Source organism: Panthera leo, chromosome D1, assembly GCF_018350215.1.
Source record: "Panthera leo isolate Ple1 chromosome D1, P.leo_Ple1_pat1.1, whole genome shotgun sequence".
Taxonomy (NCBI): domain Eukaryota; kingdom Metazoa; phylum Chordata; class Mammalia; order Carnivora; family Felidae; genus Panthera; species Panthera leo.
The window spans coordinates 16,487,341-16,498,806 of record NC_056688.1 but is presented as its reverse complement, the minus strand read 5'-3'; the positions used below and the strand labels follow the sequence as shown (position 1 = coordinate 16,498,806).

Genomic DNA, 11,466 nt, shown 5'->3' with positions numbered 1-11,466 from the left:
CGTTGGTCATACCCCCTGGGATGTCCTACTATCCTGCCAACTTTCACCACTGTAAACACGAACGCTTCTATTTTTTTTTTTTTAATGTTTATTTATTTATTTTTTAAATTTTTTTTAATGTTTTTATTTATTTTTGAGACAGAGACAGAGCATAAATGGGGGAGGGGCAGAGAGAGAGGGAGACACAGAATCGGAAGCAGGCTCCAGGCTCTGAGCCATCAGCCCAGAGCCCGACGCGGGGCTCGAACTCAGACTGTGAGATCGTGACCTGAGCCGAAGTCGGACGCTTAACCGACTGAGCCACCCAGGCGCCCCCCTAATGTTTATTTTTGAGAGACAGACGGAACATGAGCCGGGGAGGGGCAGAGACAGAGGGAGACGCAGAATCCGAAGCAGGCTCCAGGCTCTGAGCTGTCAGCACAGAGCCCCATGCGGGGCTCGAGCTCACGAGCCGTGAGATCATGACCTGAGCCGAAGTCGGACACTTGGAGCCACCCAGACGCCCCTGAACCCTTCTTCCCTAATCCATTTCCTCTGTTTGTGCTCCCGTGTCTCCTCTCTGTCATTCTCCACACCCGTAGCCAGAATCCAAGGTGAATCACTTCTCCTTTTGAAATGTCACCCACATCCACTTCCAGCGCTCCGCCATTTCGTGTATATTGCCCTAGACCAAGCATCCAGTCAATCTGGGCCTCACCAGAGGCTCATTTTACACTGGGATTTTTTCCTTGGGCCTATCATAAATTTGCCACCCCTACCCGCCTCCCCCCCCCCCCCCGCCCCCGCCGACGAAACTAAGCCTGTTCTAAACACGACTTTCTTCTCTCCTCCTTCCTTCTCCTGCTTTTTCTTCTTAGTTTATTGAGAGCCTTTTATGTATGAGGCTTTTCATATATATCATCTCACTTAATCTCCACAGTCGAGGAGGCATTATCCCATACTACAAGAGAAGAAATTGATGTTCTGAGTGGTTAATTTGCTCAAAGTTCTACAGCGAGAAAGCGACCGAGCTGAGATTCAACTTCAGATGTGCAGAGTTCCAAAGTTGGTGTTTTCTTTTATTTTTTGCTATATCAACCTGTTTCTTTTTTTTTTTTTTAACGTTTATTTATTTTTGAGACAGAGACAGAGCATGAACGGGGGAGGGGCAGAGAGAGAGGGAGACACAGAATCGGAAGCAGGCTCCAGGCTCTGAGCCATCAGCCCAGAGCCCGACGCGGGGCTCGAACCCACGGACCGCGAGATCGTGACCTGAGCTGAAGTCGGACGCTCAACCGACTGAGCCACCCAGGCGCCCCTATATCAACCTGTTTCCATAAGACTCTTGTGCTCAAAAACCTTCTGAATCTATTTTCTTATTCTTTCTTTACATGTTGGAGGCTCATTACCATCTGACCCCATCCCACCTACAAAACCATGTATCATCTTCTCAGTGTGACACAGACCGGTATCAACCAGGAGGACAACTGTGTCATTTAGAGTTTTGTCTTCATCTCTGTCCCGTTAAATATTTTTACCATTATCTGATATGAAAACGTAGTAGCACATTTCACACATATAGCCCTGGAAGGATAGTAAACACTTTGAAGGACAAGATAAGGATCCCCCAATCATCTCCATACGTAGAATGTCAGGCCAACTTAACAAGATGAAATGATCAAAGGTCCGTGTAAGACCTCAGCATTGTACAATGGTGAGGCTTAGAAGCAGTTCACGTGAGAAAAAAAAAAAAGAAAAAGAAAAGAAAAAAGAAAAAGAAGCAGTTCGGGTGAAACAGAATCACAGAAATGAGGGGTTTAGTAAGTTCAGTCTGAGTCATCAGCATGATACGGTTGCCAAAAGTAAATTCAATTTTAGGTCGGATTAATAGAGATACGGTATTTGGAATAAAGGAGAGGATTGACAGCCTTGCTTGACTCTAAGTTGGCCAGGTGTTATCGTGGGAGTGAGGGTTTATTGAACTGGGAATATTTAGGTTGGGTAGGAGGAGAAGAGTCAGGAGTCATTGAAGCTCAAATAAGTGAAGGGTTATCATGAGGAGGAAGAACTAGTCTTACATTTTGTGACCCAAGGAGGTAGCGCGTGCGGACTAATAAGTAAAGACCACTGGGAGAGAGTTCAGCTCAAAGGAAGGAAAAACAAATGCTCATTCCTAGGGCTGCCTGGCTGGCTCAGTCAGTAGAGCATATACTCTTGATCTCGGGGTTGTAAGTTCAAGCCCCATGTTGGGCCTAGACTTACTTTAAATACATGAAATAACTTTAACTAAAAACAAAAACCAGGGTCACCTCGGTGGCTCAGTCGGTTAAGTGAATGTCTGACTCATCACTTCGGCTCAGGTCATGATCACATGGTTCATGAGATCAAGCGTCGCATCGGGCTCGGTGCTGACAGCATGAAGGCTGCTTGGGATTCTCTCTTTCTCCCTGCCCCTCCCCCATTGGTGCGCAAGCTCTCTCTCTCTCTCTCTCTCTCTCTCAAAATAAAGAAATAAAAAAAAACCCCACAAATGTTCATAAATGGAACTGGCTTCCTTGGGAGACAGTAAGTTTCCCACGGCTGGAGGTGTTCAAGAAGACGGTGACTGATCCCCTGCTTGCCAGGGCTGTTAGCTGAGCATCAGAAAGAACCCGAACTAGGTAGCTGTTCTTTGTTGAGGCCCCTTCCCACCAAGATCTGTGATTCCATTGCTTTTCTTCTTTCTGTGCCCCTTACTAAGCCCTTGCCCTCCCCTGGACCTGAGGTCAATCTCCTCTTTCTCCACAGGTCTCCCCGAGGATGCCGCGCTGATCACATCAGGTCCACATCTTTCAATTATTTAGCAACGTTTATTGTGTTTTAACTGTCTCCACCTCATAAGCTCCTTGAGGGCAGGTGCCTGTTAGAGGATCAAAACTTATCCATCATTGACTGTTCTCGGCCTCCCTCTGCCTCCCCTCTCCCTGCCCCCACCCCAAGATAATTTTATCCCTCACCTGTTGTTGGAAATCTTGTCTAGGCCCACTCAGTTCCAGGGCTTTTGTGATACAGAGAACTGGAGGGATAGCCGGGGAAAAACGGGAGGCAGGAACCAAGCAGCTTCCTTGTGTGTTAGAATCTGGGTAACGGGTGAAAGAAACGGAAAATAATGAAGCCTGACAGGCTAAGCCTGTCCATACGCTAAGGAGAAGAGAGCGGGGCAAAGAGAGGCAGAAAAGCTCTGTTGACTCCAGAGGACAGAGAGAGGCAGAGAGACAGGTAGCTGCTGCAAGGTGTAGCAGAAAAGGGGGAAGGGAATTTTAACAAGCGGCGTTGTAGGTAATAAACCGGAGCAGCCCCAAGAGATACAAGTGAAAATTGGGATTCCTTGGTGAAATTATTTTCGGTTGTGGGAAATTAGTTGGCGGGGTCGCAGAATAGATTCAGGTTTCGTATCCCGCAACTTCCGCGGGGTCCAGCACAGTGCGAGGGTGTGGGCACCCCGTGAGGCGGGACCCTAGTCCCAGCAGATGGAGCAGACGGGGTCCCGAGGCTGCGGGATTCTGCGAAACAGACTGGATCGTGAAGCTTCTTCCCTTACCTCAGAGTTACGTCTTGTAAAAACATTTCCTCATCTGGGACTTCAAGTTCCAAGTACCCTAGCAATTAGAAGGGGCTGTGGGTCTTGACAGATGGAGAAAATAAGGCCCCAGGAAGTCCATCACAGAGCGGTTTCTGGAAGTCACAGAGCAGGCGTTAGGCCCTGCTGGGACTGAGGATATGCCTCGTTCAGGGGGTTGTCCACAGTCCAGGGGTGCCATTTTCCCCTTGGGCCAGAGAGTTCCGTGCCTGTAAAGAGACTCATGATGAGACAGAAAAGGGGGGATGGGGGTGCCTGGGGCATCTGGGCACCCCTCCCTGTGTTCAGAGCTCCGCACCAGGCTCTGGGGGATGTCCAGATAAGAAGGCCAAGCCTGCCTTCCCAGATCTCGTGGCCTCCCAGGGAAATGAGCCAGACACAGGAAGAAGTCCAATGGAAAGTTGGAAGCAAATGCTACAGTGGTGTGGTGGAAAGGGTCTGGACTGGGAATCAGGAGGCCTGGGCATCGCTTCTAGCCGTTGCTCACCAGCCACGTGGTGTGGGGCAAGTCCTTTCACCACTCTGGGCCTCAGTTTCCTTACTTGCGAACATTCTATTAAAAACAAAAGCTCTGGAGTGCTACACTTGAGAGCAAATTAATGCGGCAACTAAATGTATCCTATGTGTGCTCCCTGCCCCCATGCTCGCTCCTCCCAGCACCGTCTTAGAAGGGCTCTTGCCTTCAGTTGATGGCAGAAATTAAATGTTCCCAGCACTCAGAATTGCCAGGCGATGGGGCTCCTGGGTGGCTCAGTCGTTTAAGTGGCCAGCTCTTGTTTTCGGCTCAGGTCGTGATCTCACAGGTTTGTGAGTTCGAGCCCCATGTGGGACTCTGTGCTGATAGCGTGGAGCGTGCTTGGGATTCTCTCTCCTCGATCTCTCAAAAATAAAATAAATAGGGTGTGTCTGGGTGGCTCAGTCGATTAAATGTCCGATTTCAGCTCAGGTCACAATCTCGAAGTTTGTGAGTTCGAGCCCCACGTCCGGCTCTGTGCTGACAGCTCAGAGCCTGGAGCCTGCTAGGGATTCTGTGTCTCCCTCTCTCTCTCTCTGCCCCTCCCCCGTCGCGGTCTGTCTCTCAAAAATGAATAAACGTTGTCATAAAAAAATTTAAATAAACATTGAAGGAAAACAAAAACCTGCCAGTCAACGTGTACGGTGAGGGGTAGGAGGTGGCTTTCTCTGGGCCCCTGCTTGTGGTAGCCTCTCCTGGGCTTCTGAAAGCTGCTATCCCTCCCCAAGCCCACCAGAGCTAAGTGAGTATTTCTCTCTTAACTAACCAAGCCTTCTATTTAATTGCTATCTTCCTGATAAAGAGCCTGAAGATAAACTCCAACCCTCTTGATTTCCATTTGAAAAAACTAAGGCCCAGAGACTGGGTGTGACTAGGCCAAGGTCACATACTCTAGATTCTCAGGTTAGTCCTCTTTCTTTTGGGACTTGGAAAATTTATTAGAAATAGGTTGTTTGGGGGACAGCTGGCTGGCTCGGTCGGTAGAGCGTGCGACTCTTGATCTTGGGGTTGTGGGCTCTTAAAAGATAAAATCTCAAAAAAAGTCAGAAAAATAAAAAATAAAATCTTTAAAAAAAATTTTTTTTTAATGTTTTATTTTATTTTTGAGACAGAGAGAGACAGAGCATGCGTGGGGGAGGGTTAGAGAGAGAGAGGGAGACACAGAATCCGAAGCAGGCTCCAGGCTCTGAGCTGTCAGCATATAGCCCGGCGCGGGGCTCGAACTCATAGACGGTGAGATCGTGACCTGAGCCGAAGTAGGAAGCTCAACTGACTGAGCCACCCAGGCGCCCAAAAAAATAAAATCTTAAAAAAGGAATGGGTTGTTTGGGAGTGCAGCCTTAGAGATCCCCCCCCCCCCCCCCCCCCCCCCGCCAATAACATCTGGTGAGGTCCCTTGTTGGAATCTTGTTCTATCTTTAGGCCTCCAGTGAGATGTACTGTTCACCTGGGCGGAACCACACCTTAGGCTAGAGTAAGTCTCAGCTCAGATGTTGCTCCCAAGCCGGAAACTTTTCAGACTCCCAAGTCCAGGATAGGTGTCTCTCTGAGATGCTCCCCAAGGCTTCATGACAATGAACTGAGATCATTTGTTCACTTACCCATCCCCACCTAGACTGCAGGCTCTGAGGGTGACACATCTGTCTTGTTCCCCAACATAGACGCATCGTCTCATCCAGTGCCCAGTGCATAGTAGGTCCTGAAAAATGGTTTTTGAATGAATAAGTCCATGGGTTGGCCAGAGAAGGATTCCAGGAGGAAAAGGGAAATGTTGAGTCAGTCAGGGTCCCTGTGTGCATGAAGTGCCTATATAAAAAGGAATTCTTGGGGCGCCCAGGTGGCTCAGTCGGCCTGACTCTTCATTTCGGCTCAGGTCACGAGTTGGGCTCTGGCAGTGAGCTCGGGGCCTGCTTGGGATTCTCTCTTTCTCTCTCTGCCCCTCCTGCCCCTTCCATGCATGCACTTTCTGTCTCTCTCTCTCCAAAACAAATAAACATGAAAAAGAAAGAAAGAAAGAAAGAAAGAAAGAAAGAAAGAAAGAAAGAAAGAGAAAGTCTTAGAGGATAATGGGAAATGGGGAGAGGGAGGGAAGTGAGCCAATTGAAAGGAACACAAAAAAAGAAGGAAGGAAGGAAGCCCGCAAGAACAAGGCCTTCAGTAACCTGGAAGGGCTTGGGGTGGAGGGGAGGAAGGGTCTCAAGCCCTGAGGGGGATAAGGGGAAGCGGTTGTGAGCACCTAGAACCCCTCAAGAGGGATTCTTTTATGAGGAGAAACCCCGAGGGCCGCTTGGCTGGAGGGGAGGGTAGCTGAGGTGTGCCAGGGTAGCTGGTAGGAGCTCCGAAGCCTGACTACAGGTTTGAATTTGATGCTGGGGTCCAGAGGGAATGGGAGTTCTGGGGAGGCTGGGGCACAAGAAGAAAAAGAAGGTGAGGAGCAGCGCCCCGCGATTGACCTCCTCTATTAGGTTGAGACAGAGCCTATGTCTTCACTCCCTCCTCCCTCTTCCAGGTCCCTGGGCACCTGAAACCCGCGAGTGGAGTCCCCCAGGGCAAAGATCTGGAAGTGGCTGAGGCAGCCTGCTGAGTGAGGGGGACATGGCAGGGCCTGTGGGAGTTCCCTGCTTCCACGAGCTCTCCCAGAGGATTCTCTTTCCCTCCGGAAGTGTTCTTGGCGCGGGAGGAGTCCTCTAACTGCAAAATCTTTCCACCCATCCCCACCGGCGCGGCGCGCAGCTTCCGCCTGCCACTGCTAGGCCAGATCTAGCCACCAGGGGGCAAAAAAGCGGCCCCTAGGTCGGTGTCCCTCCACGTCCCCACCCACACACACCTGAGGGCCAAGATGGGCGGTGCCTCACCTGGCTCTCACACGGAGTCGGCTAGCTCCGTTAACCCCTTCCTGCCTGGCCTGGTTTACTTTGCTCGGGCAGAGTCATTCAGAGCCGAACTGGAAGGCCAATCTGATGGCGGAGGGGGTGTTGCCCGAGAAAGGGGCTAGGGTGGAGGTGAAGTCAGGGTTTCCAGGTACTCAGGCCCTTGTTCCAGCCGGGGCTGGCGGAGGCTACCATTCCCTGCCTCAGTTGGGCAGCTACCTCCGCAGAAAGGTGAAGGAGCCCCCTGGAGGCAAAAGAGGTACGGGTTGTGGTCACCCGCGCTGGGCCTCACAGAGGATACAGAGAATGCTGGGGCAGCCACAGAACCCAGACTTCCGGGTTCTCACGAGCCTTCTGTCGGTCGGGGACCTTTGTAACGACTGGTGGGTCGGGTAGTGGGGGGAGGGTAGCCGAAGAGTGGAGGGAGAGACACAGAGGACTGGGGTGGCGGGAGTGTAGACGGTTAAGATTTGGCAGCAGAATGGGCCAGATTACGCAGCTCTCGGGTGCCGGGTTTTGTGTATCTCTCCTCGAGTACCAGGCAACCTTCCAGGGCTCTGACCAGCCCAGATCCCGAGACTGCGTTCCGGGCCACAAGGTGTTAAACAGTGGTGGGAGTGGGGTCCGGAGTCTCCTCCCTCCCTCCCTCCCTCCCAGAGTCACCACCTCGGAGTCCACCAGGCTGGCACTCAAGGAGTTAAGTCTGCCCGCAATCTGCAAGACTGGAGCCGGGGAGGGGGAGGAGGGGGGGCGAGGAGAGGGGGAGTGGAGGAGAAGGGGGAAACAGACTGCAGGGAGACAGCGCCAGGAACCCCCTCCCCAGGGACCTGGCCCCTGGGCCCCCAGCCCCAAAAGAGGCCCTGCCCTCCCCGGGGTCGTGCTCTCTTCCCCCGCCCTGCCTCCGCCCTCCAGCTTTGTGTCCCCAGGAGGGTGGGCTGCAGGATTTCCAGCCAAGCCTTGGCTGCCTGCTCAGTTTTTCCAAACCCTCCAGTCGGGGAAGGCGGGAGCCCTGTCAGGATAAGAGTCCCTCCCCCACTGCCCCTGCCGGCCCCCTCACCCAGGCTCCTTTTTCCTGCCCCCGCACCTTTCCCAAACTTCTTTCCCTTTCCACCCTGGCCCCCGCGCCCCCTATCCCCACCTCTTTTGGCTCCCAAGTTCCAAGTTCAGGTTCGAGGGGCCAGGTGGGTCCCACAATCCCGGCGAGGCGCTGGTAAAGCCAAACTCTGCAGGCCGACACTGAGACCTGCTGGGCGCCCGCCCGACTCCCAGCCTGGCGCCCGCCCCATCCCAAGACGTGGCCCCAGGTCCACCGGGGAAGGTGGCCCAGGGGTCTCCCGCCCGGGGATGGAGGTGGTGCTGGGGTAGCCGGCAGAGCTGGGCGGCGGGCTCTGGTGCGGCTGGTGCCAGACCTTGGGGCACGCTTCGAGGAGGGGGCAAAGTGTTCCGAGCGCTGGCACGGTTCTGTCCAGCAGGTCTATTATATAATAATCACCATCTATCAGGAAGCCAGGCAGCTGGAGTGAGTGGGGAAGCCAGGATGCCCGGATCTGCTCTTCCTCCAGGCCCAGGAAGGTGTCTCCACCAAGATAGGGGTGTGGGCGCAGCCCAGAAGTAAAATGATGTGGGGGTCTAGGGGCAAGCGAGGGGCCCTGGGCAGTCCGCAGGCGGCCCGAGAACCCCGCCCCAGAACTCTGATTGACAGTGCTCTGAGCCAATGATTGAAGCCACTGTAGGGCTCAGCGTTAACCCTTTCTTGGGTCGTCAGTTCCTTTAGGGGATAGAGTGCCTTCCCAAGAACTGTTCTTCAGTCCTGAATTCCTCCCATCGGTATGGGGTTGGTGAGGAGTCTCAGCTGGAACCGACTTTCGTCCTAATCACTTCACGAAGTAATCTCTGATAACATGCAGCCCTAGAGCCGCCCTCCTCACTCCCCCTCCGCCTCCAGCCCCAAAGTAAATTGTATTCCATGATACGGTTGTGTGTGTACATTCTGTGGTTGCAGAGACGGGCCCGCATGGCACTGTCGCACCCACACTGCTCCATGAGCAGGCACCTTCACTCACCTCTACCCGTGCTGGCACTTCCACCGACACTCGCTGACACACCTGTGACACTCCTCGTGACACGGTGACACACAGATACACGGAAACACCTGGTGATTCCCCGAGTTCGCCAGTAGAGGGAGCCGCTCGATTCCGGCAGTGGGCCGCCGGCCCCTCTCCTCTCCTCGCTCGCTCCAGGGTTCCACCCAGAACTCGTGGCTGCTCGGAGCTCAGCTCCGCATCCCGACCTGGAACCTACGCTGGGGCCATGAGTCACAGCCCCACCCAGGGGAGCGCTCTACATGGCTGCTCCACAGGACATGCCGAATACGCTTGAACTTACTGTGTACCACATTTAACAGACCTCTTACAACACAGCTCTCACTCCTGCGAACAGTTTTCTGGACCTCCTGTGAACCGGGCATTGTGCCAAACGGATCATAACAAGCCCATGTGGTTTGTCATGTATGTAAGAGGAGACTGATCCACACAAATGGGGTGGGCCCTGCCTTCTAACCAGCACACTGTTTGAGAAATGGCCCTTTTTTGCCTTGGTGGCTCACGTATATCCACAGGACCCTGGAGAGAGGAGAGGAAATTAGCCTACTGCCTAGGCTCTAGGATCTTTCAAACCTGAGCTCAGTTTTCTCTGGGCTTCAGTCTTCTTTTCCTTTAAGTGGGAATACCTACCTCATGAGGTTGTGATGATTCAACTCCTGACCCAGCTTGGTGTTTGGCACAGCAGTTAGTAGGCACTTGGGGAAGTTTTGTTGATTGGATCAAAACATGATCTAGAGATAATGTGCATGAAAATGATTTGTAAACCGATGTGAGGCTCACACAGGGGTTATCTGTTTTTGAGGGTTTGTCCCTCATCTCCACCTGTGCCTCCTCAGACCTTGCCCAGGCCCCAGCTGCTGGCACTATCAACCCACCAAATAAGTGTTTACAAAAGCCCTACTATGAGCCCAGCATTTGAGTGCTGTGGGGAATGTAGAGGCATAGAAAGCATGGTCTGGGCCCTCAATCTTTTGGGGCAACCAAACATATATACAGGAGAAACAAAACGTTAAGTAAGCACTCAGTTGAGTGGCATAGATGTAAGGAGAGGTAGTCAGGAGAGAGGGCGGTCTGTAAGGCGATCTGGGGACCATCTATTCGAAGGGGAGGAGAGAGGGCAGTGGAACAAACAGGTTTGCTGGTCTTCTTTCTGAAGCAGCCCATGCTTGTTACTTGTTGGTATTAATTTTAGGTGGGAGCAGTGGGATACAGGGGAAGTGTCCTGGGATAAGGAGACCTGAATTCCACTCCTGGGCTTCCCACGTTCTAGCCGTATAAACCTGAGGAGGTCCTTAACAAATGCAAGTCTCAGTTTCCTCACCGATATAATGGGGCCATAACATCTTTCTCACGGGCTTGTGGTAAACACCGAAATCACATTGGTGAAATGCTTTTTAAAAGGGCTTTACAATTTCTTTTTCATTGCATCTATCCTCCTATAGAGTCGTGTGTGTGTGTGTGTGTGTGTGTGTGTGTGTGTGCACGCGCGCCCACGCGTGGAGCACCTTGAGATTAGGAGAGAGTTCTTTTGCGAAGACAAAGATTTTACTTCCACAAACATTTTCTTAGCATTCACTTTGGGCTAAGGACTGAGATGAAAAAACTCAGTCTATGTCCTCAAGGACCTCATGATCTACTAGGAAAGAAAGATGAATAAAGAGATGCTCAGTGCATAATGAATGTGGGTGGGTACAGTGAAAAGGGGACCCAGTATTTGTGTGTGTGTGTGTGTGTGTGTTGGGGTTGCGGAAGTCCAGGCAACTCCCACTCCTTCCAATCAGTGTAGATTGGAGGGTAGGTTTGTCAAATCTCTCTGTTGCCTGGGATGGTGTTGGGGCGTCTCGTGCCCAGTCCTCAGGAATGGGGAGGAGAGAAGGGTAGAAGCCCCCTCCCCGCCCCCGGGCCAACCTGCCTCCCGCTAGCCAGCCGGCCGGGCGCCTTACCGAGTCAGACCACTGGGAGGCTGGGGGAGCCGGGTTGGGCGAGGAGGCGAGCGAGATGGGGGAGCTCTTATTTTGACAGGGGCCTCTCCGGCTCTGGTATGAAGGCAGAAGGAGGCAGCCAGAGAGCCCCGATGCTTATTCAGGCTGGGGAGAGGAGCCGAGTGGAGGGGCGAGCGAGGCTCCGGCAGCGCAGGGGAGCCCGGGGAGGCGGCGGCGCGCGGCGGAGCCAGTGGCCGGACATGCCCCGGACCCGGGGCCGCTGCACCACCGCCGCCGCCCGGAGCCAGCCGGACGGACGCCCGCACGCCTGGGTCCCCCGGCGCCGCGCCGCCCGGGGGCTGCGACCCGGACCCTCGGCGTCCGACCAACAATAAGCGCCCAGACAGCCCCCTCCCCGCCCCGCGCCCGCCGTCCCCGCGGGCCTCGGGGAAAGTGAAAG

At 53.2% G+C, this 11,466-nt stretch overlaps 1 long non-coding RNA gene across 5 annotated transcripts; it reads right to left on the bottom strand.

Moving 5' to 3' along the window:
• Window positions 1-2,558: 2,558 nt before the first annotated feature.
• On the bottom strand, window positions 2,559-11,377 carry LOC122199133. 5 transcript variants are annotated; one of them, XR_006193353.1, is made up of 5 exons: window positions 11,028-11,377; window positions 9,046-9,815; window positions 5,714-5,811; window positions 3,560-3,807; window positions 2,559-3,097 (listed from the first exon to the last, which is right to left on the bottom strand). It is a non-coding gene; the product is annotated as an uncharacterized LOC122199133 (long non-coding RNA). The 5 variants fall into 5 exon arrangements; XR_006193350.1 differs by lacking the exons at window positions 9,046-9,815; window positions 11,028-11,377 and adding an exon at window positions 6,968-7,326 and having other exon boundaries at window positions 2,559-2,878; window positions 2,976-3,097; XR_006193354.1 differs by lacking the exons at window positions 9,046-9,815; window positions 11,028-11,377 and adding an exon at window positions 8,475-8,757.
• Between the last annotated feature and the right edge of the window lie 89 nt (window positions 11,378-11,466).